The sequence below is a fragment of the Lemur catta genome, unplaced genomic scaffold (assembly GCF_020740605.2).
Source record: "Lemur catta isolate mLemCat1 unplaced genomic scaffold, mLemCat1.pri scaffold_133_ctg1, whole genome shotgun sequence".
Classification (NCBI taxonomy): domain Eukaryota; kingdom Metazoa; phylum Chordata; class Mammalia; order Primates; family Lemuridae; genus Lemur; species Lemur catta.
The window spans coordinates 45,304-59,853 of NW_025423759.1; the positions used below are offsets into that span (position 1 = coordinate 45,304).

A 14,550-nucleotide genomic window follows, 5' to 3' on the forward strand; every position below is an offset into this window, starting at 1 on the left:
CGAGCCCCAGCCCTGGGCCCCACACGGGGCCGGGCCGGGCGGCGGGATCCCTAAGTGCCGCTGGGTCTCTTCTCCGGCCCCGCCCCGCACTCCGGGACATCCCCTGCACCCGGCGCGGGACAGCCCACGGCGGCAAACCGTGCCCTGGGCCCCCGGACCCCCAGCCCACCGTGGACTTCCTCTCCGCCGCACACCCGGGCCTCGGGCCCGGGCCTCACGCCGGGCGGGCTCCTCGCCGCCGCCGGGGCTCCCGAGAGACACACCGGCGCACCGCACAGGGCAAGTCGCCGGCCACCCGGGCAGAGAGGACACACGCGGAGCACTCCCACCCAAACCCAAACGACCCACCGGCCCCCCGACCCGTGGCAACCCACCCCAAACCCCACCCCACGGTGCAACAGGATAGCCGGCTCTGGCCCCCCCGCCCCCCGCCCCCGGCCCCGCCCCCGCGCGGGGCCTGCTGCCACACGCAGGCCCTGACGGGAATCGGGGCAGAACGGTCCTCCCCAGACGGGGGTGGGGTGGCGCGGTGGGGGGGACACTGCACGTCTTCAGGACCTCCGGGTGAAGGACCAGCGGCAGCCACGGCCCTGCCTCCTTGTCCTGGCCCTGCCCGCAAGCCCCTCCCCGCCGTGCCCTGGCGCGAGGCGGCGGAGGGCCCTCTCGCGCGCACTCTCGGGCTCTGGCCCTCCGCCCCCACGCGTGGAAGTCTGTCCCTGCGCGCGTGCCCGTGGGTCTGCTCCTTGGGATGTGCGACGGCGGTGCCTCCGCGGTTCGGGTGGGGCAGGGGGGTGCGCGCGAGACCCGTCAGGCTCCGCCTGCGCCCGCCCCCCCATAGGGGCAGGTGGGCTAGCGAAGGGCCAGGGCGGCGGGAGGGACCCGACTGGGCAGGGAGGGACGCGTAGCAGCAGCTCGGCCTCTTGAGGCGTCCGGGGGCGGCCGCCGGCCTCTGTGGCCATACCACCCCGAACGCAACGCGCCCGCCCGCCCGATTCCCTCTGATCTCGGGAGCTAAGCAGGGTCGGGCCCGGTTAGTACTTGCATGGGAGACCGCCTGGGAATACCGGGTGCCCTAGGCTTTTTGCTGTGCCTCTTTTTCTGTCCCACCCCCCTGGGCTGGAAACGGGGGTGGGGTGGGGTGGGGTGGCCCGGGGCCCCTCCGCCCTCCGCGCCCGCCCCGGCTCCCGCCCCCGGCCGGCCCGGACCCTGTCCCGTGGCCCCTGGAGAGAGGGTCAGGTTTGACATGTGGAGGCTCAGTCCCCGAGGCTGTCGCCCCTCAGACACCTGCCGCAGGTCCGGGCCTCCGGAACTTCTGACGGACCGGCTCTGAATTCAGGACAAATTCTAAGGTTGTCCAAGTAGACGACCACGTTACCCTATGAGAGGAGAAATTTGATCCTATCCATATATGCAGAAGAATAGAATCTGAACAGTTGGCCATTCGTTCACGATAAAATAATTTAAGAATCCAGAAGAGAAGACATCTGGAAACTCTTTTCAAAAGTCTAAATCCTTAGAAAATAGTCTTAAGGATTCAGAAGTAAAAACATTCTTTGGAAAGTCACGAGCAAGACCAGGGTGTTGATAATGAGATTCTTCTGGTCAATACTGCAACAGACGCTCTAAAATACACACTAAAACAAGGGAAAACACTAATAATAGGTGGGAAAGGAAAAATCACCTCGTTCATTGTCCTCACCTCCTACGGTTCTCAAAATACACTGTTTGCCCCTAGGCATGGGAGACCTGTAGAAAGCCTAGGTGAGTCCCGCAAGACAGCTCTACATGAAATCAACGTTCAATCGATAGTTTCGATATTTCTTATTTCCTAGCAAATACACAATAATGAATGCAATTTTTAAAAAGGATCACAGTCAAAGTCACAGAGAATCTACACAGCACCTACGGGAAAAACGTGCCAACTTAGATGGAAAACTTAGTAACAAACATAAATGATGGCCCAAATCGATGGAGAGGCTATACTGTATTCCTCGATAGATGGACACAGAGCCCCCAAACTAATCATTTCCCCCAAATTAATAAATAATCAAATTTAAACAGGGTTTATAACTAGAAACTTACAATCTGTTTCTTTCTCCTTTTCTTTTAATTAGGGAAATGGACATGTTGAAGAATAATAATAATAATAATAATAATAATTATTATTATTATTATTAGATTAAATCGAGTTAACTGTACCAAAACTCTACCACTCACCTTATAAAACTGGGAGTTTATTCATAGGTCGCAAGCCGCTGTGTATCTTTTCCTGAAGGCATGCAACCAAAGAAACACTTCTCCCCAACAAATCCCATCTCGACTGTCAGCATTTTGCTTGCTTTTCCTTTTAAAGTTTTTGCTCTCTGTTATAGGACTGTCTCATTGAGGTAGTTTGTTATTTTCACAGTTTATATAATACATGTGGAACCATTGTGGATGCATTCTGGGTAACTTGTGTGCCAGGGGAAACCTTCTGTTTGGGGAATACTCCTTGCTGACACAGGAAGCTGCAGTTCATCAGCACTGCTATAGAATGGCACTGCACGAAGCAATCGAAATATCTTTATCCGATCTTTGACTAGGTCCGTGTACACAGGGCTCCCGTGAGTATTACCCTAGACGATTCCTGGTCACACGTGCCCTATCTTCTCTCTGGTACGTGCTCCTCAGAGAATACGCTTGCTCCTGAATGACGCCAGTGTGGATTCATATCCATTTATGCTACATTGTTTTCCAAATGGTTCTATCACTTCACCTCCCGTATCAGCAGGGTGTGGGTAAGAGTTTTCCTCCCAGCCAACACAGCGATCGGTTTTTTAAGTTTCCTCAATCTGGTGAGTTTGAAACTACACCTTGCTTCAATGTTTATTTCCTATTTCCCTGATTAATAGTGAGGATACAGTGCCAAATGCGTATGAAGCATATTACACATAGATATTCTGTAATAGTAATATCTTGCCAAGTATATGCGCTACAGATGCCTTGTCCTGTTTGCGGCTTGTTTTTTACCCTCTTCGTGGTATCTTTTGACACTTTTTTATTATGGGAAATTTGAAATAGAAACAAAAACAGACAGAATAGTAGAATACATACTCACTACCCTGACTCAAGAAATCACCAACCCTTGGCCAGCCAGATCTTGTTTCTTTTATACCCCTCCTACCTTAAGTTCATGATCCCCTTAGTAATATCCCTCCATCGATAAAGGGTCAATATGTTTCTATCAAAGGTGGAGGCTTTCTTTCCTTTTTCAGTGTAATCACAGCCACATTATTCCATCTAAACATTTAACCGTATTAGAGATAACAGCAAGTACTCGATGTCTGCGTTTCCCTGAGACACATACACTCACTTCAGTTTCTTTGAATCCAGTGCAAATACAGTGCATACATGGTGATGGGTTGAGATGTCTTTTGAAAGAGTGTCCACACATCCCAACTAGTTGGGGGCGGCCCCGGCTGTCACCATTTCCCTTTGTTTCCTACCGCTGTCCACAGTGACCCGAGTCAGTTTTGCCGCTGTGAGGGGTGTAATCGTGGATTTAAGCATATTTAATGTGTTTCGATATCTTGCAATTATTATACTTACTGGTGATCAGACTGTCCTGTGTTTGGCAAACGGGAGTCTACTCATTCTGGTTCCTGTGTCTTTTGACGTGACCCTCGTCCTGTTGGATGTCATAGCATCCACGCTTCCCAGCATAAGAAGCGTCCATTTCCCGCCCCAGACTTGAAGTCAGCCTATGTCTCCAGTAAGTCTTAGGACCGTTTAATAACAATGGTTTGTGGAGACCACGACCTAGATGCTGGTGAAATGCACTGCTGTTGAGTTTGCACCTATTTCTCAGCACTTTCCATGGGAAACAACTAAAAACTAAACAATAAAATAGAATTAGATTAAAAAACTAAAGAAAAATACATTGAGCTTACACTGAGAATCCAAATGGAAACTGAGAAATTAGAGGCTTTTTACTCTATACTTTATCGATTTCACCTCTTTCTCTCACACCCAAATTCCCAGTTCTCAAAGACACCCACAGCATTCGCTCTTTGCGTGATGCCACACAATAATCGTATCCATTCACCGTATCACCGTGGACTACTTGCTACTGCGCCAAGCAGGAAAGGCGAGGAAGGAACTTTCTACTTTCCTGGCTCCACTGTGACAATCTAAGAGCTGCTGTCAGCCGAAGCCAGTCTGCTCATGTCCGGGGAGCTCGGAGCCATGTCCCACTCCTTTGGAATATTTCCCTGAGCCTTCATGTGGGCTCCTGCCGTCTGTAGAATCTGACAAGTCACACGTTGTCCTCCCGTTTGTGTCCTCCGTGCTTTGAAGAGATGTCCTATTGAGTCTTTGATTTTTGCTGTGATTTGTATATGTGTCTGCGGCAAAGTGTTGCTTCTGTGCTGTGTAGCAGCTGCCGAGCAAGGCTTTGAAGGCTACGGGGCTGCAGGACGGCGCGGGGGTGTCGGGGGTGGGGGTCGGGGCGCTGGGCCCGGAGGGCCACGTCGCAGCAGCTCGGCCTCTTGAGGCGTCCGGGGCCGGCCGCCGCCGTCTACGGCCATACCACCCTGAACGCGCCCGATCTCGTCTGATCTCGGAAGCTAAGCAGGGTCGGGCCTGGTTAGTACTTGGATGGGAGACCGCCTGGGAATACCGGGTGCTGTAGGCTTTTGCCTCTTCTTTTGTCCCGCCCGCCGGCCCGTGGGGGGTCGGGGGGGGGGTGGGGGGCCCCCCGCGCTCCGCGCCCGCCCCCCCTTTCGCGCTCGGCCCCCGGCCCCCCGGCGCGGCCCGCTGCCCCCGCCCGGGCCTTCCTCCCCTCTCCCCCGCTGCAGCAGCACCGCCAGGCGGCGGCGGCGGCGGCGGCGGCGGCGGCGGCGGCAGCGGCAGCAGCAGAGCGTCCCAGCCCTTCCGTTCGGCCGGCAGCCGAGCCCCAGCCCTGGGCCCCACACGGGGCCGGGCCGGGCGGCGGGATCCCTAAGTGCCGCTGGGTCTCTTCTCCGGCCCCGCCCCGCACTCCGGGACATCCCCTGCACCCGGCGCGGGACAGCCCACGGCGGCAAACCGTGCCCTGGGCCCCCGGACCCCCAGCCCACCGTGGACTTCCTCTCCGCCGCACACCCGGGCCTCGGGCCCGGGCCTCACGCCGGGCGGGCTCCTCGCCGCCGCCGGGGCTCCCGAGAGACACACCGGCGCACCGCACAGGGCAAGTCGCCGGCCACCCGGGCAGAGAGGACACACGCGGAGCACTCCCACCCAAACCCAAACGACCCACCGGCCCCCCGACCCGTGGCAACCCACCCCAAACCCCACCCCACGGTGCAACAGGATAGCCGGCTCTGGCCCCCCCGCCCCCCGCCCCCGGCCCCGCCCCCGCGCGGGGCCTGCTGCCACACGCAGGCCCTGACGGGAATCGGGGCAGAACGGTCCTCCCCAGACGGGGGTGGGGTGGCGCGGTGGGGGGGACACTGCACGTCTTCAGGACCTCCGGGTGAAGGACCAGCGGCAGCCACGGCCCTGCCTCCTTGTCCTGGCCCTGCCCGCAAGCCCCTCCCCGCCGTGCCCTGGCGCGAGGCGGCGGAGGGCCCTCTCGCGCGCACTCTCGGGCTCTGGCCCTCCGCCCCCACGCGTGGAAGTCTGTCCCTGCGCGCGTGCCCGTGGGTCTGCTCCTTGGGATGTGCGACGGCGGTGCGTCCGCGGTTCGGGTGGGGCAGGGGGGTGCGCGCGAGACCCGTCAGGCTCCGCCTGCGCCCGCCCCCCCATAGGGGCAGGTGGGCTAGCGAAGGGCCAGGGCGGCGGGAGGGACCCGACTGGGCAGGGAGGGACGCGTAGCAGCAGCTCGGCCTCTTGAGGCGTCCGGGGGCGGCCGCCGGCCTCTGTGGCCATACCACCCCGAACGCAACGCGCCCGCCCGCCCGATTCCCTCTGATCTCGGGAGCTAAGCAGGGTCGGGCCCGGTTAGTACTTGCATGGGAGACCGCCTGGGAATACCGGGTGCCCTAGGCTTTTTGCTGTGCCTCTTTTTCTGTCCCACCCCCCTGGGCTGGAAACGGGGGTGGGGTGGGGTGGGGTGGCCCGGGGCCCCTCCGCCCTCCGCGCCCGCCCCGGCTCCCGCCCCCGGCCGGCCCGGACCCTGTCCCGTGGCCCCTGGAGAGAGGGTCAGGTTTGACATGTGGAGGCTCAGTCCCCGAGGCTGTCGCCCCTCAGACACCTGCCGCAGGTCCGGGCCTCCGGAACTTCTGACGGACCGGCTCTGAATTCAGGACAAATTCTAAGGTTGTCCAAGTAGACGACCACGTTACCCTATGAGAGGAGAAATTTGATCCTATCCATATATGCAGAAGAATAGAATCTGAACAGTTGGCCATTCGTTCACGATAAAATAATTTAAGAATCCAGAAGAGAAGACATCTGGAAACTCTTTTCAAAAGTCTAAATCCTTAGAAAATAGTCTTAAGGATTCAGAAGTAAAAACATTCTTTGGAAAGTCACGAGCAAGACCAGGGTGTTGATAATGAGATTCTTCTGGTCAATACTGCAACAGACGCTCTAAAATACACACTAAAACAAGGGAAAACACTAATAATAGGTGGGAAAGGAAAAATCACCTCGTTCATTGTCCTCACCTCCTACGGTTCTCAAAATACACTGTTTGCCCCTAGGCATGGGAGACCTGTAGAAAGCCTAGGTGAGTCCCGCAAGACAGCTCTACATGAAATCAACGTTCAATCGATAGTTTCGATATTTCTTATTTCCTAGCAAATACACAATAATGAATGCAATTTTTAAAAAGGATCACAGTCAAAGTCACAGAGAATCTACACAGCACCTACGGGAAAAACGTGCCAACTTAGATGGAAAACTTAGTAACAAACATAAATGATGGCCCAAATCGATGGAGAGGCTATACTGTATTCCTCGATAGATGGACACAGAGCCCCCAAACTAATCATTTCCCCCAAATTAATAAATAATCAAATTTAAACAGGGTTTATAACTAGAAACTTACAATCTGTTTCTTTCTCCTTTTCTTTTAATTAGGGAAATGGACATGTTGAAGAATAATAATAATAATAATAATAATAATAATTATTATTATTATTAGATTAAATCGAGTTAACTGTACCAAAACTCTACCACTCACCTTATAAAACTGGGAGTTTATTCATAGGTCGCAAGCCGCTGTGTATCTTTTCCTGAAGGCATGCAACCAAAGAAACACTTCTCCCCAACAAATCCCATCTCGACTGTCAGCATTTTGCTTGCTTTTCCTTTTAAAGTTTTTGCTCTCTGTTATAGGACTGTCTCATTGAGGTAGTTTGTTATTTTCACAGTTTATATAATACATGTGGAACCATTGTGGATGCATTCTGGGTAACTTGTGTGCCAGGGGAAACCTTCTGTTTGGGGAATACTCCTTGCTGACACAGGAAGCTGCAGTTCATCAGCACTGCTATAGAATGGCACTGCACGAAGCAATCGAAATATCTTTATCCGATCTTTGACTAGGTCCGTGTACACAGGGCTCCCGTGAGTATTACCCTAGACGATTCCTGGTCACACGTGCCCTATCTTCTCTCTGGTACGTGCTCCTCAGAGAATACGCTTGCTCCTGAATGACGCCAGTGTGGATTCATATCCATTTATGCTACATTGTTTTCCAAATGGTTCTATCACTTCACCTCCCGTATCAGCAGGGTGTGGGTAAGAGTTTTCCTCCCAGCCAACACAGCGATCGGTTTTTTAAGTTTCCTCAATCTGGTGAGTTTGAAACTACACCTTGCTTCAATGTTTATTTCCTATTTCCCTGATTAATAGTGAGGATACAGTGCCAAATGCGTATGAAGCATATTACACATAGATATTCTGTAATAGTAATATCTTGCCAAGTATATGCGCTACAGATGCCTTGTCCTGTTTGCGGCTTGTTTTTTACCCTCTTCGTGGTATCTTTTGACACTTTTTTATTATGGGAAATTTGAAATAGAAACAAAAACAGACAGAATAGTAGAATACATACTCACTACCCTGACTCAAGAAATCACCAACCCTTGGCCAGCCAGATCTTGTTTCTTTTATACCCCTCCTACCTTAAGTTCATGATCCCCTTAGTAATATCCCTCCATCGATAAAGGGTCAATATGTTTCTATCAAAGGTGGAGGCTTTCTTTCCTTTTTCAGTGTAATCACAGCCACATTATTCCATCTAAACATTTAACCGTATTAGAGATAACAGCAAGTACTCGATGTCTGCGTTTCCCTGAGACACATACACTCACTTCAGTTTCTTTGAATCCAGTGCAAATACAGTGCATACATGGTGATGGGTTGAGATGTCTTTTGAAAGAGTGTCCACACATCCCAACTAGTTGGGGGCGGCCCCGGCTGTCACCATTTCCCTTTGTTTCCTACCGCTGTCCACAGTGACCCGAGTCAGTTTTGCTGCTGTGAGGGGTGTAATCGTGGATTTAAGCATATTTAATGTGTTTCGATATCTTGCAATTATTATACTTACTGGTGATCAGACTGTCCTGTGTTTGGCAAACGGGAGTCTACTCATTCTGGTTCCTGTGTCTTTTGACGTGACCCTCGTCCTGTTGGATGTCATAGCATCCACGCTTCCCAGCATAAGAAGCGTCCATTTCCCGCCCCAGACTTGAAGTCAGCCTATGTCTCCAGTAAGTCTTAGGACCGTTTAATAACAATGGTTTGTGGAGACCACGACCTAGATGCTGGTGAAATGCACTGCTGTTGAGTTTGCACCTATTTCTCAGCACTTTCCATGGGAAACAACTAAAAACTAAACAATAAAATAGAATTAGATTAAAAAACTAAAGAAAAATACATTGAGCTTACACTGAGAATCCAAATGGAAACTGAGAAATTAGAGGCTTTTTACTCTATACTTTATCGATTTCACCTCTTTCTCTCACACCCAAATTCCCAGTTCTCAAAGACACCCACAGCATTCGCTCTTTGCGTGATGCCACAGAATAATCGTATCCATTCACCGTATCACCGTGGACTACTTGCTACTGCGCCAAGCAGGAAAGGCGAGGAAGGAACTTTCTACTTTCCTGGCTCCACTGTGACAATCTAAGAGCTGCTGTCAGCCGAAGCCAGTCTGCTCATGTCCGGGGAGCTCGGAGCCATGTCCCACTCCTTTGGAATATTTCCCTGAGCCTTCATGTGGGCTCCTGCCGTCTGTAGAATCTGACAAGTCACACGTTGTCCTCCCGTTTGTGTCCTCCGTGCTTTGAAGAGATGTCCTATTGAGTCTTTGATTTTTGCTGTGATTTGTATATGTGTCTGCGGCAAAGTGTTGCTTCTGTGCTGTGTAGCAGCTGCCGAGCAAGGCTTTGAAGGCTACGGGGCTGCAGGACGGCGCGGGGGTGTCGGGGGTGGGGGTCGGGGCGCTGGGCCCGGAGGGCCACGTCGCAGCAGCTCGGCCTCTTGAGGCGTCCGGGGCCGGCCGCCGCCGTCTACGGCCATACCACCCTGAACGCGCCCGATCTCGTCTGATCTCGGAAGCTAAGCAGGGTCGGGCCTGGTTAGTACTTGGATGGGAGACCGCCTGGGAATACCGGGTGCTGTAGGCTTTTGCCTCTTCTTTTGTCCCGCCCGCCGGCCCGTGGGGGGTCGGGGGGGGGTGGGGGGCCCCCCGCGCTCCGCGCCCGCCCCCCCTTTCGCGCTCGGCCCCCGGCCCCCCGGCGCGGCCCGCTGCCCCCGCCCGGGCCTTCCTCCCCTCTCCCCCGCTGCAGCAGCACCGCCAGGCGGCGGCGGCGGCGGCGGCGGCGGCGGCGGCGGCAGCGGCAGCAGCAGAGCGTCCCAGCCCTTCCGTTCGGCCGGCAGCCGAGCCCCAGCCCTGGGCCCCACACGGGGCCGGGCCGGGCGGCGGGATCCCTAAGTGCCGCTGGGTCTCTTCTCCGGCCCCGCCCCGCACTCCGGGACATCCCCTGCACCCGGCGCGGGACAGCCCACGGCGGCAAACCGTGCCCTGGGCCCCCGGACCCCCAGCCCACCGTGGACTTCCTCTCCGCCGCACACCCGGGCCTCGGGCCCGGGCCTCACGCCGGGCGGGCTCCTCGCCGCCGCCGGGGCTCCCGAGAGACACACCGGCGCACCGCACAGGGCAAGTCGCCGGCCACCCGGGCAGAGAGGACACACGCGGAGCACTCCCACCCAAACCCAAACGACCCACCGGCCCCCCGACCCGTGGCAACCCACCCCAAACCCCACCCCACGGTGCAACAGGATAGCCGGCTCTGGCCCCCCCGCCCCCCGCCCCCGGCCCCGCCCCCGCGCGGGGCCTGCTGCCACACGCAGGCCCTGACGGGAATCGGGGCAGAACGGTCCTCCCCAGACGGGGGTGGGGTGGCGCGGTGGGGGGGACACTGCACGTCTTCAGGACCTCCGGGTGAAGGACCAGCGGCAGCCACGGCCCTGCCTCCTTGTCCTGGCCCTGCCCGCAAGCCCCTCCCCGCCGTGCCCTGGCGCGAGGCGGCGGAGGGCCCTCTCGCGCGCACTCTCGGGCTCTGGCCCTCCGCCCCCACGCGTGGAAGTCTGTCCCTGCGCGCGTGCCCGTGGGTCTGCTCCTTGGGATGTGCGACGGCGGTGCCTCCGCGGTTCGGGTGGGGCAGGGGGGTGCGCGCGAGACCCGTCAGGCTCCGCCTGCGCCCGCCCCCCCATACGGGCAGGTGGGCTAGGGAAGGGCCAGGGCGGCGGGAGGGACCCGACTGGGCAGGGAGGGACGCGTAGCAGCAGCTCGGCCTCTTGAGGCGTCCGGGGGCGGCCGCCGGCCTCTGTGGCCATACCACCCCGAACGCAACGCGCCCGCCCGCCCGATTCCCTCTGATCTCGGGAGCTAAGCAGGGTCGGGCCCGGTTAGTACTTGCATGGGAGACCGCCTGGGAATACCGGGTGCCCTAGGCTTTTTGCTGTGCCTCTTTTTCTGTCCCACCCCCCTGGGCTGGAAACGGGGGGGGTGGTGGGGTGGGGTGGCCCGGGGCCCCTCCGCCCTCCGCGCCCGCCCCGGCTCCCGCCCCCGGCCGGCCCGGACCCTGTCCCGTGGCCCCTGGAGAGAGGGTCAGGTTTGACATGTGGAGGCTCAGTCCCCGAGGCTGTCGCCCCTCAGACACCTGCCGCAGGTCCGGGCCTCCGGAACTTCTGACGGACCGGCTCTGAATTCAGGACAAATTCTAAGGTTGTCCAAGTAGACGACCACGTTACCCTATGAGAGGAGAAATTTGATCCTATCCATATATGCAGAAGAATAGAATCTGAACAGTTGGCCATTCGTTCACGATAAAATAATTTAAGAATCCAGAAGAGAAGACATCTGGAAACTCTTTTCAAAAGTCTAAATCCTTAGAAAATAGTCTTAAGGATTCAGAAGTAAAAACATTCTTTGGAAAGTCACGAGCAAGACCAGGGTGTTGATAATGAGATTCTTCTGGTCAATACTGCAACAGACGCTCTAAAATACACACTAAAACAAGGGAAAACACTAATAATAGGTGGGAAAGGAAAAATCACCTCGTTCATTGTCCTCACCTCCTACGGTTCTCAAAATACACTGTTTGCCCCTAGGCATGGGAGACCTGTAGAAAGCCTAGGTGAGTCCCGCAAGACAGCTCTACATGAAATCAACGTTCAATCGATAGTTTCGATATTTCTTATTTCCTAGCAAATACACAATAATGAATGCAATTTTTAAAAAGGATCACAGTCAAAGTCACAGAGAATCTACACAGCACCTACGGGAAAAACGTGCCAACTTAGATGGAAAACTTAGTAACAAACATAAATGATGGCCCAAATCGATGGAGAGGCTATACTGTATTCCTCGATAGATGGACACAGAGCCCCCAAACTAATCATTTCCCCCAAATTAATAAATAATCAAATTTAAACAGGGTTTATAACTAGAAACTTACAATCTGTTTCTTTCTCCTTTTCTTTTAATTAGGGAAATGGACATGTTGAAGAATAATAATAATAATAATAATAATTATTATTATTATTATTATTAGATTAAATCGAGTTAACTGTACCAACACTCTACCACTCACCTTATAAAACTGGGAGTTTATTCATAGGTCGCAAGCCGCTGTGTATCTTTTCCTGAAGGCATGCAACCAAAGAAACACTTCTCCCCAACAAATCCCATCTCGACTGTCAGCATTTTGCTTGCTTTTCCTTTTAAAGTTTTTGCTCTCTGTTATAGGACTGTCTCATTGAGGTAGTTTGTTATTTTCACAGTTTATATAATACATGTGGAACCATTGTGGATGCATTCTGGGTAACTTGTGTGCCAGGGGAAACCTTCTGTTTGGGGAATACTCCTTGCTGACACAGGAAGCTGCAGTTCATCAGCACTGCTATAGAATGGCACTGCACGAAGCAATCGAAATATCTTTATCCGATCTTTGACTAGGTCCGTGTACACAGGGCTCCCGTGAGTATTACCCTAGACGATTCCTGGTCACACGTGCCCTATCTTCTCTCTGGTACGTGCTCCTCAGAGAATACGCTTGCTCCTGAATGACGCCAGTGTGGATTCATATCCATTTATGCTACATTGTTTTCCAAATGGTTCTATCACTTCACCTCCCGTATCAGCAGGGTGTGGGTAAGAGTTTTCCTCCCAGCCAACACAGCGATCGGTTTTTTAAGTTTCCTCAATCTGGTGAGTTTGAAACTACACCTTGCTTCATTGTTTATTTCCTATTTCCCTGATTAATAGTGAGGATACAGTGCCAAATGCGTATGAAGCATATTACACATAGATATTCTGTAATAGTAATATCTTGCCAAGTATATGCGCTACAGATGCCTTGTCCTGTTTGCGGCTTGTTTTTTACCCTCTTCGTGGTATCTTTTGACACCTTTTATTATGGGAAATTTGAAATAGAAACAAAAACAGACAGAATAGTAGAATACATACTCACTACCCTGACTCAAGAAATCACCAACCCTTGGCCAGCCAGATCTTGTTTCTTTTATACCCCTCCTACCTTAAGTTCATGATCCCCTTAGTAATATCCCTCCATCGATAAAGGGTCAATATGTTTCTATCAAAGGTGGAGGCTTTCTTTCCTTTTTCAGTGTAATCACAGCCACATTATTCCATCTAAACATTTAACCGTATTAGAGATAACAGCAAGTACTCGATGTCTGCGTTTCCCTGAGACACATACACTCACTTCAGTTTCTTTGAATCCAGTGCAAATACAGTGCATACATGGTGATGGGTTGAGATGTCTTTTGAAAGAGTGTCCACACATCCCAACTAGTTGGGGGCGGCCCCGGCTGTCACCATTTCCCTTTGTTTCCTACCGCTGTCCACAGTGACCCGAGTCAGTTTTGCCGCTGTGAGGGGTGTAATCGTGGATTTAAGCATATTTAATGTGTTTCGATATCTTGCAATTATTATACTTACTGGTGATCAGACTGTCCTGTGTTTGGCAAACGGGAGTCTACTCATTCTGGTTCCTGTGTCTTTTGACGTGACCCTCGTCCTGTTGGATGTCATAGCATCCACGCTTCCCAGCATAAGAAGCGTCCATTTCCCGCCCCAGACTTGAAGTCAGCCTATGTCTCCAGTAAGTCTTAGGACCGTTTAATAACAATGGTTTGTGGAGACCACGACCTAGATGCTGGTGAAATGCACTGCTGTTGAGTTTGCACCTATTTCTCAGCACTTTCCATGGGAAACAACTAAAAACTAAACAATAAAATAGAATTAGATTAAAAAACTAAAGAAAAATACATTGAGCTTACACTGAGAATCCAAATGGAAACTGAGAAATTAGAGGCTTTTTACTCTATACTTTATCGATTTCACCTCTTTCTCTCACACCCAAATTCCCAGTTCTCAAAGACACCCACAGCATTCGCTCTTTGCGTGATGCCACAGAATAATCGTATCCATTCACCGTATCACCGTGGACTACTTGCTACTGCGCCAAGGAGGAAAGGCGAGGAAGGAACTTTCTACTTTCCTGGCTCCACTGTGACAATCTAAGAGCTGCTGTCAGCCGAAGCCAGTCTGCTCATGTCCGGGGAGCTCGGAGCCATGTCCCACTCCTTTGGAATATTTCCCTGAGCCTTCATGTGGGCTCCTGCCGTCTGTAGAATCTGACAAGTCACACGTTGTCCTCCCGTTTGTGTCCTCCGTGCTTTGAAGAGATGTCCTATTGGTCTTTGATTTTTGCTGTCATTTGTATATGTGTCTGCGGCAAAGTGTTGCTTCTGTGCTGTGTAGCAGCTGCCGAGCAAGGCTTTGAAGGCTACGGGGCTGCAGGACGGCGCGGGGGTGTCGGGGGTGGGGGTCGGGGCGCTGGGCCCGGAGGGCCACGTCGCAGCAGCTCCGCCTCTTGAGGCGTACGGGGCCAGCCGCCGCCGTCTACGGCCATACCACCCTGAACGCGCCCGATCTCGTCTGATCTCGGAAGCTAAGCAGGGTCGGGCCTGGTTAGTACTTGGATGGGAGACCGCCTGGGAATACCGGGTGCTGTAGGCTTTTGCCTCTTCTTTTGTCCCGCCCGC

At 53.5% G+C, this 14,550-nt stretch overlaps 3 non-coding genes and 3 pseudogenes across 3 annotated transcripts; all 6 read left to right on the forward strand.

Annotated features, from left to right (window-relative positions):
* Nucleotides 1–947: 947 nt before the first annotated feature.
* LOC123629337 lies at nt 948–1,079 on the forward strand (annotated as a pseudogene).
* Nucleotides 1,080–4,553: 3,474 nt separating this feature from the next.
* LOC123629303 lies at nt 4,554–4,672 on the forward strand. Its single transcript, XR_006731996.1, has one exon. It is a non-coding gene; the product is annotated as a 5S ribosomal RNA (ribosomal RNA).
* A 1,202-nt stretch (nt 4,673–5,874) lies between these two features.
* LOC123629338 lies at nt 5,875–6,006 on the forward strand (annotated as a pseudogene).
* A 3,474-nt stretch (nt 6,007–9,480) lies between these two features.
* Nucleotides 9,481–9,599, forward strand: LOC123629304. Its single transcript, XR_006731997.1, has one exon. It is a non-coding gene; the product is annotated as a 5S ribosomal RNA (ribosomal RNA).
* A 1,201-nt stretch (nt 9,600–10,800) lies between these two features.
* Nucleotides 10,801–10,932, forward strand: LOC123629339 (annotated as a pseudogene).
* Nucleotides 10,933–14,405: 3,473 nt separating this feature from the next.
* On the forward strand, nt 14,406–14,524 carry LOC123629305. The gene has a single exon (XR_006731998.1). It is a non-coding gene; the product is annotated as a 5S ribosomal RNA (ribosomal RNA).
* The last annotated feature ends 26 nt before the right edge of the window (nt 14,525–14,550 follow it).